At 44.4% G+C, this 18,681-nt stretch overlaps 1 protein-coding gene across 10 annotated transcripts in view; it reads left to right on the top strand.

Annotated features, from left to right (window-relative positions):
• Positions 1-210: 210 nt before the first annotated feature.
• PLCB4 (phospholipase C beta 4) overlaps positions 211-18,681 on the top strand; it is a 370,866-nt gene continuing 352,395 nt past the window's right edge. For 8 of the 10 annotated variants that reach the window (XM_084776846.1, XM_084776843.1, XM_084776845.1 and 5 more), the window contains exon 1: positions 453-607. The gene's annotated coding sequence lies outside the window, so the exon portion shown is untranslated. Of the gene's footprint in view, positions 345-452; positions 608-18,681 lie in introns of those variants that run through there. The other 2 variants (XM_084776848.1, XM_084776851.1) reach the window with 2 other exon arrangements.

The raw sequence follows: 18,681 nt of genomic DNA, 5'->3' as shown, positions 1-18,681 counted from the left end.
GGGACTCGCGGAGTCCGTGGCCACTAGCACGCGCTGTCCCGCCGTGGGCTCAGATCAGCTCCCACGGGCGCGCGCACAGACCCAGCACCGAGAAGGCGGCAGCGACCCCGGGACAGCCACCACCCCCCCGCACCCCTCACTCGGCCGGCCCGCGCGGCCCCGGTCCACCCCCAGCCCCGCCGGGCGCCGCACTGGGCATGCTCCGTAGCCCGGGCAGGTTGGGGCTGCGAGGCGACGGCTTGGGCTCCAGAGGCAGTGTCGCGGCCGGGAGCAGGGGCGGCGGGCCCGGAGCCGCACGGCTCGGCGGGAGCGGCGGGCGGAGCCCCGGGCAGCGGGCGGCCGAGGTGAGCGCTGCGGGGAGGCGCAGGCCGGGGGGTGGGGGTGGGGGCGGAGGCGGCGGAGGGCGGGGCGGCGCCGGAGGGGCTCGGCGGCCGCGGCGGCGGCGGCGGCGGCGGCGGCGGGGAGGGGGTGGCGGCGCGCGAGCCGCTAAGGAGCCGCGCCGCAAACAAGCTCTCACACGCGCGCACACACACGCGCGCGCACACAGCGGGGCTACCGGAGGCGGCGGCGGCCGCATCCCAGGCAGCGACTCTCATCGAAGTGACAGGTAGGAGAAGGCTCTTCGGGTCCCGCCCGGCGATGCTCCCGCCGCTCCCGGCCTGCCAGGCTACTCGGCTTCCCGTGGGTGCGTCCCGGACGCGCGCGCGCGCTCCCGGATGCCCTGCCGGGGACCCGGTGCAGGTGCGGGGTGAGAGGCGGCCAGCGCGGGAGGCAGGGGACCCCGCCGCCACCCGCCTCACTGGCAATGATCTGCTACTTGGTTTCCTCTGCCTACCCGGACGTTCACCCTCTTCTGCGCTAGAAATAGCTCGGTTCGACGTGTATATGATTATTTTGGTTGGAAAATAGTTGGCACTGTGCAACGCATGTAAATGTGTGTGCGTGTGCATCCTCAGTGTCTTTTGGGGACAGCTTACGAATGATATACCGTTTTCACTTGACACTGACAGGCAAAGCGCTCCTTCAGGGCAGTATTTGGGCCTCCTAAAAAGCATGTAAAAAAGATGGCTTTATTTTCAGAAGTTTGAAGTTGCTTTTTCTTTGTCAATTAGATACTGTCTATATAGTACAATATTTCTGAGTTTAGACTCTGTAAACTCCTGAATCAAAGTGTGAAAACATAGAATTCTCCAATTGAACAACTGTAGAGTTATAAAACCAGCATTCTCTAAAAAGAAAGGCAAATGTCTATTATATTTCCACAAAAACGTATGCATTTGGGATATGACTTAAAAAAAAATACCCAAACTCACATAGGGATTCTTCCTAATGCTCTCAAGCAAGGCATTTGAGATTTTATTTGGGGCAAAACATTTGTGGGCAGTCGCCATGTTTTAAAGTAGAGATGGGTTGGATGGCAGTCCATACATTTAAGTTATGCATTTGTGGAGTTATATGTTGAATGGTTTGGTTGGCAATAATGCCCAAGCACAGGCGGGTAGGTGTATAATGCTTTGAAAAGGAATCGAATTTCTCCTTTAAAGAGAAATCATATCATGAAATGAAGATAGCTAGGAAGAGCAACCAGTGACTTTCCCTGGGCAGACTCCCAGGAGCTCAGAAAGTGACGAGTTAGTCTTTAGGATAGCAAGATTGTGTGTGTGTGTGTGTGTGTGTGTGTGTGTGTGTGTGTGTGTGTGTGTGTGTGTAAAATTTCTACTTAATCTTTTCAGTGTTGTTAAGACTGATGATTTTTAGAAGATGTGTTTGAACTGAGAACCGAATGTTTTGAACCCTCCCAACTTTGATAGCCTATGTTACAAATGATACAGAGGACCAGAAATCCAGCGCACCAGGACCATGTGGTAGAATCCTGACTGTCTGTGTTACGTAATCTAGATTTCCCCCCACAGAACAGTCTTGCATATTTTTTTAAACTGGTGTATTGATCTATTATATCATCTTTTTACACTGTAGACATTTAATAAATGACTGATGTCCTGGGGGAGCCCCTGTAAGAATTTTTTTTTTAACTTTTAAAATGGAATGGCATTTTCTGAGCATTTTTATGCTCAGGAAACTTGGCTGGCAGAACTAGTATGCCCTTACAGGTGACAGAGTGCTGCAAGGCACTGGGCGTGCGTCCCTCCAACATGTATTACTCAGCCATCAGAACTTAGCTTTGACTTAGCTTTGATGATATCACTACCCAGCTCTGAATTAATCGCCATGGAAATGCTGTTTTACAAGTAACTGTCAAAACAGAATTTCAAAGACTCCATTTGATCACAGAGAGCACATTTACATCTGTTGGAATAATTCTACTTTTATTTTTACAAATGCACACCCACACAGAAGGGCTTCGTGCTGAAATATTCTTTTGCAAGCTTTGTGTTTATGCGCTTTAAAATGTGAATGGTGCGCAACTTACGTGCCCCGGGATCCAGGCTGTGTGTGCTTTTTGTCATATCAGATAGGGAAATACGGGAATATAAAAGCCCTTCAAGGTTTCAAAAGAGCTTTTCAAGATGTGGATTTTACAGGTTCATATCTCCCTTGAAATATTTCATTTTATTCCCGATAGAGACCGTGTAGTGTAGTTTTCTTTCTAAGAATGACCCAGCTGCCTCTAGATCAATGTATACTCCTTATTTGTGCAGCACGGCACAATATTTGGTAATTCTAGTGAACAAGTTATTTTCTTAGGCTACTACTAATTTGTTTTAAATTTTGATTTACTGGTAATTGAATGGCTAAATGCTTGCCTTGCATTCATGTCTATGCATCCTTCATATGGAATTGGATGTATACACAGCTGGGATGTTGTATGCGAGCCCATTACGGTGGCAGGCTAAGATGTCACAAGCTGGGACATATGCTTCTGGGCACAGTGTGATGGCCGTCCCCAGTTTTCCAGGTGCATCTGGCAAACCCAAATGTTAGAACTGATGAGTAGTTTTTGGTGGATTTTTATAAAGTTGATAATTAGCTGCCACATTTTTAAATTTTAAAATCTTAAGCTGCAAATAAATTACGAATATTAGGATCAGAGCAGTTAGGTAATAGCGCTACAGGAAGGAATAATTTTTGTAGTCTTCACACTTCCAACAAATGCTCTAATAGTGAACTCAGATATTTTGGGGGAAGTATTAATATTACTTGAAAAATGAAAATTGTGAGGCAGATTAGGACTCAGTTAATGTCATCTGTGACCACTTCCAGAGTAAGAACAAAACTGCAGGTTTATTAGCAGGGGCGGCATAGGCTTTGGAAACACAGTCACCGTGGGTTTTGTAAAAGCAAGAAGCTCTGCGTTTGATACTTAGAATGAGATTAAGGACCCTTGAGCATGTTTGCTGACCACTATTGGCAGTTCACATCCAGAATAGTTACTTTTCGTTTTCTGAGTGAGCGAGTCTGTGGGAGAGACTTACCCACGTCTCCAGAAATAGGGACATCTCCCAGCATGGACAGGCACCGGGTAGTGTGGCTCATGTTCAGACGTTAACCTTGATTGCAAGGATACTCCCTAACGCCCAGTGTGGTCCATGTCCATGTTTCCTTTTCCTCCAGTACCCAGGGCATAGAATAACCTTGCTTCTCTTCCTTTGTATTTGTTTTTCTGGGTAATAGTTTTCACTTCGAAAAAGCCTCACCCTTTTAAAGTAAAACTGCTTCCTCGCGCTGTGATACTATTTTCCCGTTTTGCCTTGAGTGTCCGTGCCTCTGATTCCTGACCTCCACCAAGTATAAGCATGGATTTACTTTGCCTGTGGCGTAGGGAGAGTCCAGTATTAATGTGGCAGGGAGTGGATGAGTGAGAATCTTGCATTGTTCGTATATTTAACGTCCTCCCAGTGTGATCTTTATTTGCAAAACCCATTTCACACTAGTGCGAGTGCGAGCTTCTCTAGCTGCAAGCCTGGCCTGATTTTCTGCCCTTTGGATGCTGTTGTTCTGGGGACGGTGTAACCAGAGTTCCTAGAGGGTGGTAGTGATGCCCTCCCTTTCAGCTCCTAGCCAGGAGGTCGGAATGAACGGCCAGTTAAAAATAAAGTTCTCCCGGTGTGAACTGTACCTTTTCTCTCCCTTATTTTATGGAGACAAATTAGGTGCACAGGACCGTGGCTCAGAAGGGGAGCCATGGCTGAAGACCCCTGACACCTACTGCTTACAAAACACGCAGTTGAGAATATTATATACCGTGTGAGCTCAGAGCGTTATCTTCTCCCCTTCTCTGGGAGTCTTCCCCCACAGGCCCTGTCACACGATCCCTTGGGGGAATCCCACCTCTAGTGACTGAAAGGGACAGGCAAGTCATTACTTTAGTACATCACCCTTTTAAAGCATTCTTTTCCTCCTACAACAATTAAAGGATGTTATTTGGCTCTTTAGTATGAATAAACTAAAGTAGCCATTTCCTCAGAGGCTGGAAGAAGAACAAGTAACTCTGATTCACCTTAAGCAACTGGTTCAGACAGGTCACAGGACACTCATTTACGTTAGACAGCTCTTTTTCTCACCTAGACCCCAGAGGCCTTCGCCTCAGATCTCCATCACTGAGGTCTGGACATAGTCCATGAATACAGTTGGCAGATCTTTACTTTTTAATTATTTCCGAGTGACAGGTACAGCACATGCTAGAGCCGTTCATGGTTTGCCAGTTTTAGATTTATTTGTTTTTATTTTATGTGTTCAGGTGTTTTGCCTGCATGGATGTGTTAGTACCATCCATGTGCAGTGTCTTTGGAGGCCAGAAGAGGGCACTATATTCTCTAGAGCTGGAGTTACAAAAGGTTGTTAGCTTGTGGGTCCTGGGAACCTAACCCTGCTTCTCCTGGAAGAACAACCAGTGCTGAGCCACCTCTCCAGCCCAATGTGAGTTCATTTAAAAACTTATTATTTTAATAAGATTATTTGCTGTGGTATTTATAAGTAGTATTTAATTGTACACATTTGGAATATACTTAGAAGAGCGTAGAGGACTCACTTGGCTGCAAAACATGGCGTGTAACCCCCACAGTGAGAAGAACATTGGCCTGAGACACGATCCCCCTCACAGCCGCTGGATGAATAGGTGGAGAATTGTGTTCTGGGCTGGCCTTCAGCAGTATATATTGGTGTCTTAAAGTCCTGACAATGTCCTGGTTTGGATGTTTGGCACTGGGTATCCAATCAGGGCTTTGGTTGGTTCTGGTATTCAAGAAAACCCTCCCAACCCCATGGTTAAGGTTGGTGATGCACGGTGACGATTGATGCTGGCCGGCATTCCTGTTGCTGTGACAACCACTCTGCCCCTTCTCCCACTGATGCTACTAAGATCACTGCTGCCCACAAGTCTTTCTTTCCTCTATTAGGGAAGATGATATTGGTTTATTCTTTAAAGGCCATCCAGAGAAAGCTGATTTAAAATGTGTAAAGGATACTTGAACTCCATCCTGCAATCAAGGAAAGTTCTAGCGATTGCCACAGGCCACCTTCTGGTGCCAGATCTTCCTCTGGACTCACCTTACCCTGTGATTGCTTTTGGATAGAGGCATATGGACATTACTCAGCTCTGATAGCCTTAACATTCTGTGATTGTAGAGCCTTGAACTGTGATACAGGAGCCAGATGCTATTCCTGGGGCCTCTGCATCCCCTAGTAAGACTTAAAAAGAGATCATATTAAGCAATTTAGCCTTGGGAGCACAGAAACATCCATGAGAAGCATTTGGGGACCTTTGATGATTAGGGGCACTTCTTGTTTTCTCTTTTCCCATGAGCATTAGCGAGGATATTCAACTTTTGTGCACTGAGTAGGGATAATAACCATAAAGGAGAAACAAGAAACCTAAACATATATTTGTTGAGAACTTGAAGTATGCTAGCTACTTCATTCCATCTTCCCAGACACTTATTTTGTGTGTGTGTGTGTGTGTGTGTGTGTGTGTGTGTGTGTGTGTGTGTGTTGGGCGGGGGGCGGGGGGGGGAAGGTGGTAAGGAGTGGTAACAGTTTCTTAGGCTTACATTTGGGGAGAACTTATATTTGGGAGGTTAATCACATGATGGGCTTAGAGTTGAGATTGAAATCTGAGTAGATTGACACCTAAACCCTTTTGTTTTGTTTTTGGCTCTAGCTATGCAACACATGTTGGCTCTGAACTGCAAATCCTCCTGTTGGTAGGCTCTCAAAGGCTGAGACTATAGGCAAGCAGTATGTTAGCCCAGAACTCCAACTTTTAGACCATAGTTCCCTGTTCCCTGTAGTTGGTGCATGCGGCAGAAAGGACGCTTTTTATCATAAAACATGGTGTGGCAGTTATTTTAAGTGCCTAGGCTAAGATGATAGGCTTCTGACAACTGCTGTGAAGGTGGAATCAGAATAGCACGTTTGAGGATAATGCCTGGTTTCCTTATTTTGTCTCTACAGTTGCATGCATGGGCTGGAAATCTGAGAGAGTAAGGTTAATAATCTAACTTCGGCCTCCTCCTCTCCTTTCCTCCTCCTCCTCTTCCTCCTCCTCCTCCTCTTTCTCCTCCTCTTTTTCTTCTTGCTCCTCCTCCTCCTCTTCTTTCTCCTCTACTCTTCCTCCTCTTCTTCCTCTTTCTCCTCCTCTTCCTCCTTCCCCTCCTCCTCTTCCTCCTCTTGCTCCTCCTCCTCTTCTTTCTCCTCCTCTTCCTCCTCCTCCTCTTCTTCTTCTGTTTTGGGAGAGATCATAAGGGTGAGGGGTCGGCCTGGGAGGACTGGAATGTACATTACGTGACATTTTCAAATAATCAATAAAAAATTAATTTAAAAAGTAAGGTCAGCTCTCAAGGGTCAGTTTTCACTGGGCAAAGGTTTATGGTTTCAGTGGGGCTTCTCCAACTGCTGGTTCAGGGGCCAGGTAAACAACATTCCCAGGTGCTGTCGAATAGGTGCCAGGGACCTTAGGTGTGGTGGCCTATATGTGTCCCTTTCCAGGAGCAGCTGCCAGAAGAGTCTGCCATTCTATGCACATTTTATTTTACTTTATTTTATATGCACGTTTTAAAAAGGAAGCACGGACTACAAGAGTATTGGGAATCTGAAATTCCCCCATTGAAAGTGCTTGGCTGAGGTCGGGAGGATGGTTAAGAGCCTGGGTCCCAGAGGACCCAGGTTTGATTCCCACGACCAGGTGGCAACTTACAACCATCTGTAGTTCCAGTTTCTGGAGCATCTGATGCTGTCTCTAGCCTCTGTGGGGATCAGGCACGTACATGGCGACCGAATATTCGCACACATGAAGTAGATAAGTAAATAAACTAAAACTTGCTTGGAAATTGAGCTGAGGTGGTTGTTCAATTGCTAAAATGCTTGCAATATAAATACGAAGGCCTAAGTTAGAGCCCAAGAATCATGTAACAAGGCTGGGAACAGTGGTGTTATCCCAGAGAATCTTAGGGCCAGGGAGGTGGAGAGAGGCAGATCCTGGGCCTTGCTAGACAGCAAGCCCAGTCCAGTCATTGGTCCCCAGGCTAGTGAGGGACCGTGTCCCAAAAACCGAAACTCAAGGTTGTTGCAACTGAGGAATAACATGAGAGGTTGACCTCTGGCTTCCACTTGCATGCACACAACCCATGCCATTGCCAAACTGGACACATTTGTGGCAGAAGGTCAGCCTAAGAGCTCCCGAGTCTGTCCTTCTGTCAAGTGTAAATTCTTACATGCACTGCGCCCTAGAAAATGCCATTGGCTTTATTAGTTTTTTTTAAAGCCTAATTTTAAAGGGGAGGTTTTAAATTTGTTGTCTAGCCTTTTATTTTGAGTGAGTACAGAGTTTAGATTCTGATTATATGTTTTTTTCTCACTCTATTTTCTAAGGTATCGGCAAATATGCAGGGTTGAGAAAGGGGAGGCATGGTTTTCTGTCTTGTTTCTCGACAGTGGTCTGAAATGTGATCAGTTTAGCACAGAGAAATGAGTGACTTCCCTTATTATGGGGTCATAGAAGTTCTCTTGCCGCAGTCACTGGTTGAATTCTGCAGCTCATGCGACGTCTCTCCCTATAGCGACGGTTGCTCTATTTATCTTGAACATAGGGAATTTAGATCTGTTTCTGCAGGTGAATGTTTCACCCTAATTTTCCCTTCTCGCTCCTCAGTGGGAGATCACTTTGGGCCGAACGAAAGTGTGGTCCCTTGAGATGGGGTTCTCCTGTATCTATCGATGCTCGGTTAATTGCATAGATCACCAAAGCCCTCTCTGAGATTTAGGGTTTCATTTTCACTGGTTTCTAAAATGATGTAAACGATGCACTAATATGTTCCAGTTGAAATGACAATGCAGAAATACAGAGGCAATATGTGGAGTCCTCTTCCCCACCTACACCCTCACCAGATATAACCATTGGCAACAGCTTTATGTGTCTCTCCCCCCCCCACCCCGTTGTCCGTTCATTTACATATACAAAGGCATATACTTGGTTTCCTTGTTATATAAATTGGATCATACTGTAGAGGATGTAGATACATGCAGATGCTTTCTCTTATTATGTAAACTGGAGCAGGCCACATCTATTTTCCTGTGACTTGCTTTGTCTTCATAACGGTGTATCATGGTAATTTTATTGTCTGCATACTGGTTATCTCACCTTTGTAACACTGTATACAGTCTGGTAAGACAGGCAGTCTTGTCGTGCTTAAACCATTTTCTCATGACTGCACAGTGAAAGAAGATTTCTTCTCATTGGTCTGCATGAATATGTGTGAAAATTTCTTATTACTGAATTCCAAGGTATAGGATTATTTGGTCAGAAAGACTTATGCACCTTTAAAATTCAGAGAATACACTGTTTAAATTGCCTTTTTAAAACGTCCCTGGTGGAATGTCTGTTTCACAGAACTTTAGGTTATGCACACAACCTTCTAACTGAAGCTCAGCCGAAGCTACATGGCTTTACTAGTTCAATTGTATGCTGTATACCCAGAAATGACTTCAGAAATAAATCGTGTTCTTAACTCTAGTTCTTAATAAAAAAGTATTCTGTAGTTAAGGTGATAATGTGAAAGCTCTCTAAGAAAGAGTTACTTTGTAGAACCAGAATTAACAGTCTGTTTTCTAATCGTCTTGGTTAGCTTTGAGATTCTAGACCTTTCCCAGCAGGGATATATCATAAGCAGCATGAATTTGTGATCCAAGAACTCAGGGCCCACAGGGCAGATGCATAATCCAGATCAATACTGACCCTGGACAGTTAAATTAATTTGGGGGTTGAAAATGACTATCTGGGCTAATTGGCAAATTCAGATTTGCTAATGTAGTCTGCTCGCCATGTTGTGGCTTCCGAGTCCCTGTTTTCAAAGAACTGCAGATAAAAGTTGTTTGGGGGGGGGGGGGAAGTGTCTGTACTGAGCATGCGCATACCTACTTCAGGCAGACACTGGACAGCTGAGCTCTATTCCCAGATAGTTTTTGATGCTTATTTCCTGAACAGTACAGTATTATAAGTATTTATACTCTGTGAGGCACCACAAGTACTGAGATGATTTAGTGTGTAAGGGAGCACATGTAGACAAACAGCACCCTGTTTCATCTACGGGACTTGAGGATCTGGGGAGTCCTAGAAATACAAACTTCTGCAGCTGCTGAGCGACAGCTGTCTAGAATTATCAAAGAACCCTCTGTAAGCTAGAGTTGGTGGTACTTATCTGTGAGCCTACCACCCAGAAGGGCGAAGCAAGAGGTGGCTGAGTTTGAAGACAGCCTGGGTTACATAAGCATGACCCAGTCTCACTACAGCAACTCCCCAAACCCAATCCAGACCAACTAAACAAAAATGTAAAGAAGCCTACAAAGAAAGTTACGGGGAAAAAAGGGAATCCCTTATATCTTCTTCTAACAGATTTGGAGGGATCACTGACAGTGCTCTCTTACTGAATTTCTTTAGTGGGTGCCCGAAGTTGATTGTCATTTGTTTGAAAAATGAATTGTAGACAAAGGGCTATGTTAGAAACTGCATTGCATTTTCAATTCAAGACTTATTGGGAAAAAACACTGTGAATCTAGGTCACCGATATTGACCTCTTTCAGAAGTGGCAGTTTTGATCATGGTGATTATTAACAATACTGTCAGTCCACTTACTGCTTGTTTTCAGAATTTGATGGCATCCCCCCCCCCCAGGAGCTAGAATTACCTTTAATGCATCTCAGTGCCTTGGTCAGGATATCCCAAGCACATGGCAGGAAGATGGAATCTTGTCTGTTTCCCAGAGATGGGCCTGCATCCTTCATTTGTTTCTCCAGACACCCATTTTTAAAACAAGCATCTGGTTAGCTTGGCAGTGACACTCAGACCCTGATTGTACGCCTTCTGCATGTTTATTTTTACAGCACACTGTGAATTGTAGAAATATGGTAAGATTCAGTTGGATTTCCTTGGCATGGAAACCTTGCGTATTCAAGAAAATCTTGTGCTAGGTTTATGGAAACCTGATAGTATTTCACAGCTTGCCGACGATTTCCTCTGACAATGTGAAGACTCACTCTTCAAACCTGTGTCTTAAGACCTGACCAGAAAGTATGTTTAAACCAAGACCTTTGGGGGAGGGCTCTAAAAGAGGCCCTTTAGGAAATGTGGGCAGGTATAGGAATCCAAGGAAGGTGAGTGCTGAAGGGTGACCTAGCAAGGACACCACTGAGGCCAGGAACAGTCAGAAGCTGTGGCCTTTGTAGGGGACACAGTGGCCCTGAAAATATTACAGTAGGGGAAATGGGAATGTGAGTATACCTACCTCTGTCACCTAAATAGATGAACCTAGATAAAAGCTCCAGGGCCATTTGGGTAGGGTGGAAAGAGTTGGCCAGTGTTCTGAGGAATCGAATGGCAGAGCTCAGCTGTTCCCCGCCTAGAGGAGGCACATGGGCCAGATGTGAGGTTAGAGCAGAAAACCTGCAGCCTATTTTGTGAAAAAGAAAACACATCTCTAGCTACAACAGTTAAATTGAAAGTTGAGATTGTCCCATAGTATCGCACCAGTAAGACTGTGGTTGTCCTTGGAGTAGCATTTGTTTACAGCTAAGCATCATTCAGAATAGACTGTTTTGCTTGGGTAAAACCATAGAATAGGAAGCTTGATATGTCTATATGATGAGCTAGGGTTAGAGGGAAAAAGGATTCATAGTGTCTGTCATCGTCAGGTTGGATGCCTGGGAAGCCATTCCTTTGCTTTTAATATTTTATTAAAATTTTTTATCTAAAATGTCAGGTACCTGGGGAAAGAGACTCGGAAGAAATTAAATTATTAGCGGTAATTTTCCTTCAAAGAAGTTGGTGTAACAAAATTGTTAGTATCACTACATAGATGTGAGCAAACTGCATTTTCTCATTTGTTCAGCAGGGCAGTGAGACGCCAGACAGCAGCTTTGTCTGCTCTCTGACGTTTCTGGTCCTGTTGTTATGAGAGGCGCAGACTGCTCTGTTGTGTTTGCTCATTTGTTCTTTGTGAACGAGCAGTGCAACCTGGTTAGACTCTTAAAGGCAGACAGCAGGAACGAATTGCTTTTCTTTACATAGTTTAAGGATCCAAGACACTGGCTATTGGCCTATGCAGCACTGTGGTCCCAGAAGCAGCAACTAAGGTGCCACGCTTCGGAGTAAACAGATTTTGCTAGACTGATTCATTTTTGTAGTTACTGCTGTAGATTTTGAAGTCCCTGCTTCCAAGGTCTTCCGCATTCTCTCTGTGTGTCTGGGCAAAGGTTGGAGAAGGACCTTCACCATGCAGCACTTAACCTGGTGTTCTCTGGAGGCGTCTACATTGCTTGACAGTCGGCTCTGGTCTTCTCTGGAAGCCTCTGCATTGTTCGGCAATCAGCTCCTCACTCCGAAACTCTCTCTGTAGGAGATGGTTCTTGTGCTCTTAACCATTCTGTGAGCTTACTGTTGACTGAAAACTCCCGAAGCTGTACATTTTTGTCAGAGCTTCAAATGTTATCTTTTGTCTGCTAGAGATCTTGACCTTGAAGTTCTGTTGGGTACTTGCAAGTCAGAACGCCCCAAACAGAAACTCTCACTTTCAATCCAAATGTATGTTTTGTCCCAGTTTCTAAATCTTAGGGTAACGAGTTGCTTATCTGGTGAGTCCACCCCCATTGATTGCCCTTTGTCTGTTTTTTTCTTTCCTTGATGCCACTGCCCAAGTTCATGACTGTAGTGGCTTTCTTGTTGCTATGACGAAATGCGTGACAAGAAGTGATTTACAGAAGGGAAGGTTTATCTTGGCTTGCAGTTTGGGAAGGCACCGTCCCTTCTGCCTGCGAAGGCTTGATAGAACTGGCAGGTGCAGGGTGGCCAGGAGTGTGGGGCTGCATATTTGCATTGCTGCTACTAAGGAAGATTGGAACTTGCCCTGTAATTCATAAGACCTGTTCCTCAGTGACCAGCTTCCTCTAGCTAGGACCCACCTCCTACAGGGTCTACAGCCCTCCTCCCCAAATAGCACCAATAGGTGGGGACCAACGTTTCACATACATACGCCTGTGGTGGACATTTCTAACTCACAGGGTGACCATAATGGTATCCTTATCATTTCAAGGCCTGCTTGTTCAAGTTGTATAAGCCACCGCCTGTTCCTCCTCCTCCAGTCCTGTGTGCCTTACAACAGTGTTGATCTCTATCCCATCTTCCACTTAGGCGTTTACAGTTTGCAGGAAGAGACACACACCAACAGCCCCTTCGTAACGTTACATCTTTGCCTCTGACTTCATCCTTCACACCAGCTAAGGAAATCTGCACAAAACAAGCCTCGGAGCATTATTTATAAAAACCTTTCCACATCTCCCTAGTGTTTTCAGGATTAATTTCCATTTCCCTAACTTGCTGAATGCAAGCCATCCTCGATCTGAACACCACAATGAAATTTTAACTCCTGTATTTGTATAACCAATATTAAGGTGTATTCAGCTCCAAGAACGTAAATTCTGTGGGTGCTAGGCATTTACTGACTTTGAATTGCTCGCCCTCCCTGTGGCTGAATCTGACCAGATCCTCATAGACTTGGAGTTGGGGGTGGGACGGGGGCTTTATCCTTAAGAACCATCTTTGGTTCCCACCCCAGCACAGGTGGGTGCTGCACCTCTGTCTCCATGTCAACTGTGCATGTTTTGGCTACAACACGACTCTTGTACATAGAAAAAAACTAAAGGTGGTACATAATAGGGACTACATCAGCATCTCTTCAGCGAGTGAGTATTAAATGCTATCGTGGAAAATTCTGCCAGCTGAGTAAACTAGAAGAACAGTGAGGGAGCAAGGCAGAGGAGTGGCACAGTTAATACCATGAGGTCATCTATACACTTATTATAGGGGAGTTACTGGTTGTTGACTAGTGGCAGAATAACCATTTTGGAAAGGTGATCAGTAATCTGAAAACGCTATGTTTCTCATTTGTCCAACAGAAACCAATGTTATACTAGCAAACCACACCCAGAGAGGTTGGTTTCCCAGGAGACAGTTTGTCATCAACTTCTGGAGGACACACGCTCATGTTGTCTTTTCTGTGTTAGGAGCTCAGTTTTAATACATAATGCTTGCTTTCGGTACAGTGTATTTGCTTATAGCACCAAGTTAGAGAAATTTCCCCATCTCAAACTTGGAGGGAATTCAGGGGAAACTGTTTTATTTATTTAAAGAGATTATTTGATTTAGTTGGGCTCATGGTGAGCTAAAATGCTTTGTGCTTTCTGTTTGCATTGCATTTTATTTTCAAAATGGACCGTGAAGACCCATGAATATATCACTGCCAAATAGAAATATACTTAATTGAAAGGGAATAGTCCACTAAATATTGTTTTTGAAAGAGTGTCTTTTGTGTTCCAGAGTTGGGGGACCATGTTATTTACAGTGGTTTGGATTACTCTGAAGAATAGCTTTTGAACTGATAGGTCCACCCTCCTCACATGTGGGGTGGTAGTGTTTGACAGCTTTCTTTGATCTTCTTTTCCAATTCACATCTTTTTGATTTAGCAAATATCTTTTTACTTTGTATTTTTAAAATGCCGCTGAGAATGTTAATTATTAAGTAGATCATTATTTAAGTTTCAGTAGAGACAATATCTAGGAGGATTGTAACTTAGTTATTGCAGCTGCTGAAAAAATACTTCTACAGCAGCAGTTAGAAGTGCAGAGAATATTTTCCTTTTACTTAGCGTCTTTTGGACCCGCGAGGCCCTTGCAGAATCAGGAGCCTGGCCTCATTCTGTCCTTTTTCTGTTCCCTCTGAAGGAATCAAAGTAACTGGCTAAAGCTCCTCTCCATCTGTCAGAAGTAGCGTGTGTGGGGATTTCTTCAGTCTCCCAGGGAAAAGGAAGAGTTTGAAGCATACGGATGACTCGGGCATTAGTCCCCAGCCTGATGGTACCTCAGTGTAACTGTGTGCCTCTGAACTGTTCAGTTACAGGCCAGCTCTTGTTTTCTAAGTTTAGATTTAAACAGGGTAAGCTCACAGGGTTCTCATAAAGATTGAGAAGTAGGAGGAGTCTACTCTTTGACTGAGAGTAGCAGATGTCTGCCAAGCCTTCTGGCAATCTTTCTCTTTCTACCAAACCAAGTTGCTCCCAGCTTTGTGGGAGAAATGATAACATCAGTTGTTTGGAAGGAATAATTCCTATCTCAACAAGATATTTAATTTGAATATTTTTTATTTTTATTTTTTTAGGTTTTTTTGAGATAGGGTTCCTAGCCTTGGCTGTCCTAGACTCACTTTGTAGACCAGGCTGGCCTTGAACTCACAGACATACACTTGCCTCTGCCTCCCAAGTTCTGGGATTAAAGGTGTGTACCATCATGCCCGACGGTGGTTTGAATATTTTATGAGAAACTTACCCACTTCTTCCTAGAAGTGAATGTAATGAGATACCAGGAACACAGAGCTTCCCATTCTGCCTTCCCACAGACCTGAGACCTTCAGAGTGGAACACACATACACACACACACACACACACACACACACACACACACACACACACACACACTCCATACACATATACAGGGACAGATGCACAGATACACATACCTGTGCACATACAGGCACACAGACACAGAAAGACACACAGACACATGTCCTCCTCTCAGAGATACAGACAGACTGACAGTCACACAAACACATACACACACTCCACAAACATACACAAGCAAGACGGACACACATACATATGTGGTACATGGACATAGACAGACAGATACACATATATACAGGAAGATAGACATACACAAACAGAGAGACAGATAGAGAGAGATGCACACACACAAAGAAACATACACAGACAAAGAGACAGACAGACACACCCATTCACAGACAGGTAGATAGACTGAAAGACAGATCGACACATGCACACACGCATGCTTAAAGCACTCAAGTGACAGACAGCAAGTATGAATTGAGAAATACAAGAAAGCACACTGGAGAACTGGAGTGGTTCTGTGGTATTTTAGAGTCATTACTTTGCAAAGTCATAATATTTGAGAGCTGTAATTTGGAGTTATAATGCCGCAATATTTTATAATGTGATTTCCTAGGTTACTTTGAGACCCAGCTCAGAACCCAGTGTGCTTTTAGGTCTATGCTATGTGCCTTGGGCCTTAGGAATGCAGCTCCATTCTCTCTGCAATCCTGCAGGGTAGGCATAATTATCATTTGATACTAAGAACACCGAGTGATTAAGACATTTATTCAAGGTCTTGTGATTGATGCACGGTACAGATAGGCTTCAAAATACGGCCTACCTGAGTGCACGCTGCTGTCCGCGCCTGTATGAGTACAGAGGAGAGGTCACACCAGGACACAGATGAGAAGGTAGCAGACTTAGCCAAGGATAGAGTCCCCAGGAGAAACCAAGGCTACCTGTACCACCTTGATCCTGGACTTCAAGCTTCCAGAACTGAGAGAAAGTAACATATCTGCTGTCTAAGCCATCTAGTCTGTGGCATCCTGTTACAGCAGTCACAGCAGCCTCATATAATAGGGTCCTGATGAGACAGTAACTTGGACATATGCATATTAAAGAGTACAGTGGCAGAAATGGGTTATTAGTTATGCTGACTCATTTTTAATGCCTTTTATGAGTGCTGTCTCCAGAGAACTTGTGACTTTTTACAGCTCAGTGCTTACTTGTTTAGTATTCAGTGTCTCACCCATGTACATGTATACATACACGTACACACACACACACACACACACACACACACACACACACACACATACGCACGCACACGCGAAGCTCCCTGGGGCTGAGGTTGACTCTTTCTGTTTGGTCATTGACCTGGCACAACACTTGACACAGAGCGAGCACTTTATAGCTACTCGTTGAGTATGTTATATAAAGGAGCTTGGCGATGTGGGAGAACAGGATGATGAAATTAGCTCCACACATGCAAACATGCGTGGCCTTTTATCTCAGAAAGCTTAGCTTACAGTGCTTTTTGAGGCTCTCTTAATGTTTTGTGGCTGGAGTCTTTCTTACCGTCTTTTACTGAGTGAATTGCACGTACTTCTTTGAGAAATCCCAGAATTGAAAGATATGTTGGGTGATCTTATATCATTTTCGACAACGACTAAACTCAAATTATTGTCTAGTGTATAATTTTATAAATGACACGTACTTGTGGGTAGTTTTATAAAAGTGTTTTTGTTTCATTTTTTCCTAGAAAATATCTTAAATTCTTTTTACTGGCTGAATATTTCCCTTTGTCTTCGGTTAGGAGAATGAATAATTAAGACTTTCACTAAGTGCCGTATGCCAGTTTTTGTGATTGGTGCTCATCGGGGGGGGGGGGGGGTAGGGGGTGCGGGGGGGGGCACATACAGCAGAGTGGAGCTGCTCAGAGCATGGCTTTCGGTCTAATGACTTCTACACAAACTGACGATAAAGAAATAAAAAAATTTGTGGAGTCGAGGTTAAAAAAATGCTGCTAAATGATTTATATTCAGTGTATTCTTAAATGTAAAGATTGACTGTAAAGGTATCATATATAGAAAGCATATTACCATGCTTTAAATTACAAAGGAATACACGGAGAGCTTATGAAACATTACTGTTTGAGCAAGTTTGTAAAGTATTGTACTTAGTGCTAAGTACCAGAGCACTTGATAGTGTAGGCAAGATGCACTTCATTTAAGGCACTACACCCAGAGCCCCATTTAGCTATGTCATAGAGTGAAGCTAGGACATTTCTTCCAGCGTATGTATAAAATCTTGGCAGTTCACTTGAGCAGCTTTGGTCACTTGAATTCGTTTGAATAAAGCCTAAGCCATGTGGCCTCTTCAGTCCCAGTGAAGCTCCAGTTTTTAAGTCAGAACCTTGTAGTAGGTGGCACAAGTAGGTTCCTAGACACGCCCCAAAACTGATACATAAGATGAGGTGAGAGGCGACAGGCCCTCCTTCCACACCTCTTTTTAGTTCATTTCTTTTTTAAATCCAACTTTGGATTTTTATGCATCCTGCAGTTTCTATAATTGGTATCTAAGCAATGCATTTTTTAACATTAATTATCAAGTTTTGCCTTAGTCTTAAATTTCATATCGCTATGTGAGGCAGCATAAATGGGCGTCACCTACCTTGCTGACACCTACTTTCCTCAGTGACTGACCTTGACTGTGACTTTGACATTTAGCATGGTCTGAAAAGATAAAGCCCACTGGGATTGTAAATATCCATTCCCCGTTACATCTTCAACTACCCAATAAAATAATGCAGGAAACCGCCAAGACTTGAACACTTCGGCTAGGGATTACCTTAAGCGTCAGACGGATTTACCCACCAGAAACAGCTCATTTTCTGAATAATCTTTCTCCATTCTGCAGGGTAGAGTTACAGTCCCAGGCAAGACATGATTCTTTCGTTGTTGTAGCTTAGAACAGTGGAATTGCTGTTTTCAATTTTGAAAAAGAAAAAAAAATCTTACAGTTAAACTTTTTAAAGGGATGTTTGAAAAAATGCATGCGTGACGTGACTCAGTTTGGAGCATAGCAAGTGATGGGAATTAAGTCACTGTTGGGATTCTCCCCCGCCCCCCCCCCCCACCTTCTTTGCTCACTTTGCTCTTGTGAAGTGAGGCAAAGCCATCAGGACACTAGAATGAGGTCATCTCAGCTTTAACATCGGTATCTGGGAAGGAAGCAGAAATTTCCCAAGTGTCTTGTGAAGGCTTGGGACTCCAGATAGTCTTCTGGAGGAGGCTTAGCAAACTAGGTAGGAGTATGTGTCATAGCTTCCCAGAGCTGTCGCTGACAGGGCAAATCACCTTGGGCAATACTGAGTCCTTCCTTATAGATTTTCTTGTCTGTCCTGTGAGGTCTGTGGCAATATCCTCATTCTGTGGAAAAGGAGACAGTCTCATTGAAATAATTTGTTGATGGCTACAAAGGAAGCATGTTATGGAGGTTGAGCTGGGGGCAGACCCCTCATGGCCTCCTCCTCTGTGTCCTGGTCCCCAGAGGCCTGTCCTCCAAGGCTTCTGTTGCTAACAGCCCAACCAATGAGTGCGGTCAAGTAGAATATTGCGCTCCTGGTAAAAAGACTCAACATGAATATGAAAGAAGGCTGTTAAGAGGGGAATTGGGAGAAGTCACAGGTAAGCTAGGAATGCTGGGACTGACTCTTCAGAAGCAGGCTGTGTCACTGTCATCCCTGTGAAGTGGGTAAGATAAGTGAAGGCTTAGACTTGCAGAGCTTCTTTC

Source organism: Acomys minous (genome assembly GCF_964271855.1).
Source record: "Acomys minous genome assembly, chromosome: 3".
Classification (NCBI taxonomy): domain Eukaryota; kingdom Metazoa; phylum Chordata; class Mammalia; order Rodentia; family Muridae; genus Acomys; species Acomys minous.
Note: the sequence above shows the minus strand (reverse complement) of the source record. Positions and strands in the feature narration are given on the sequence as shown.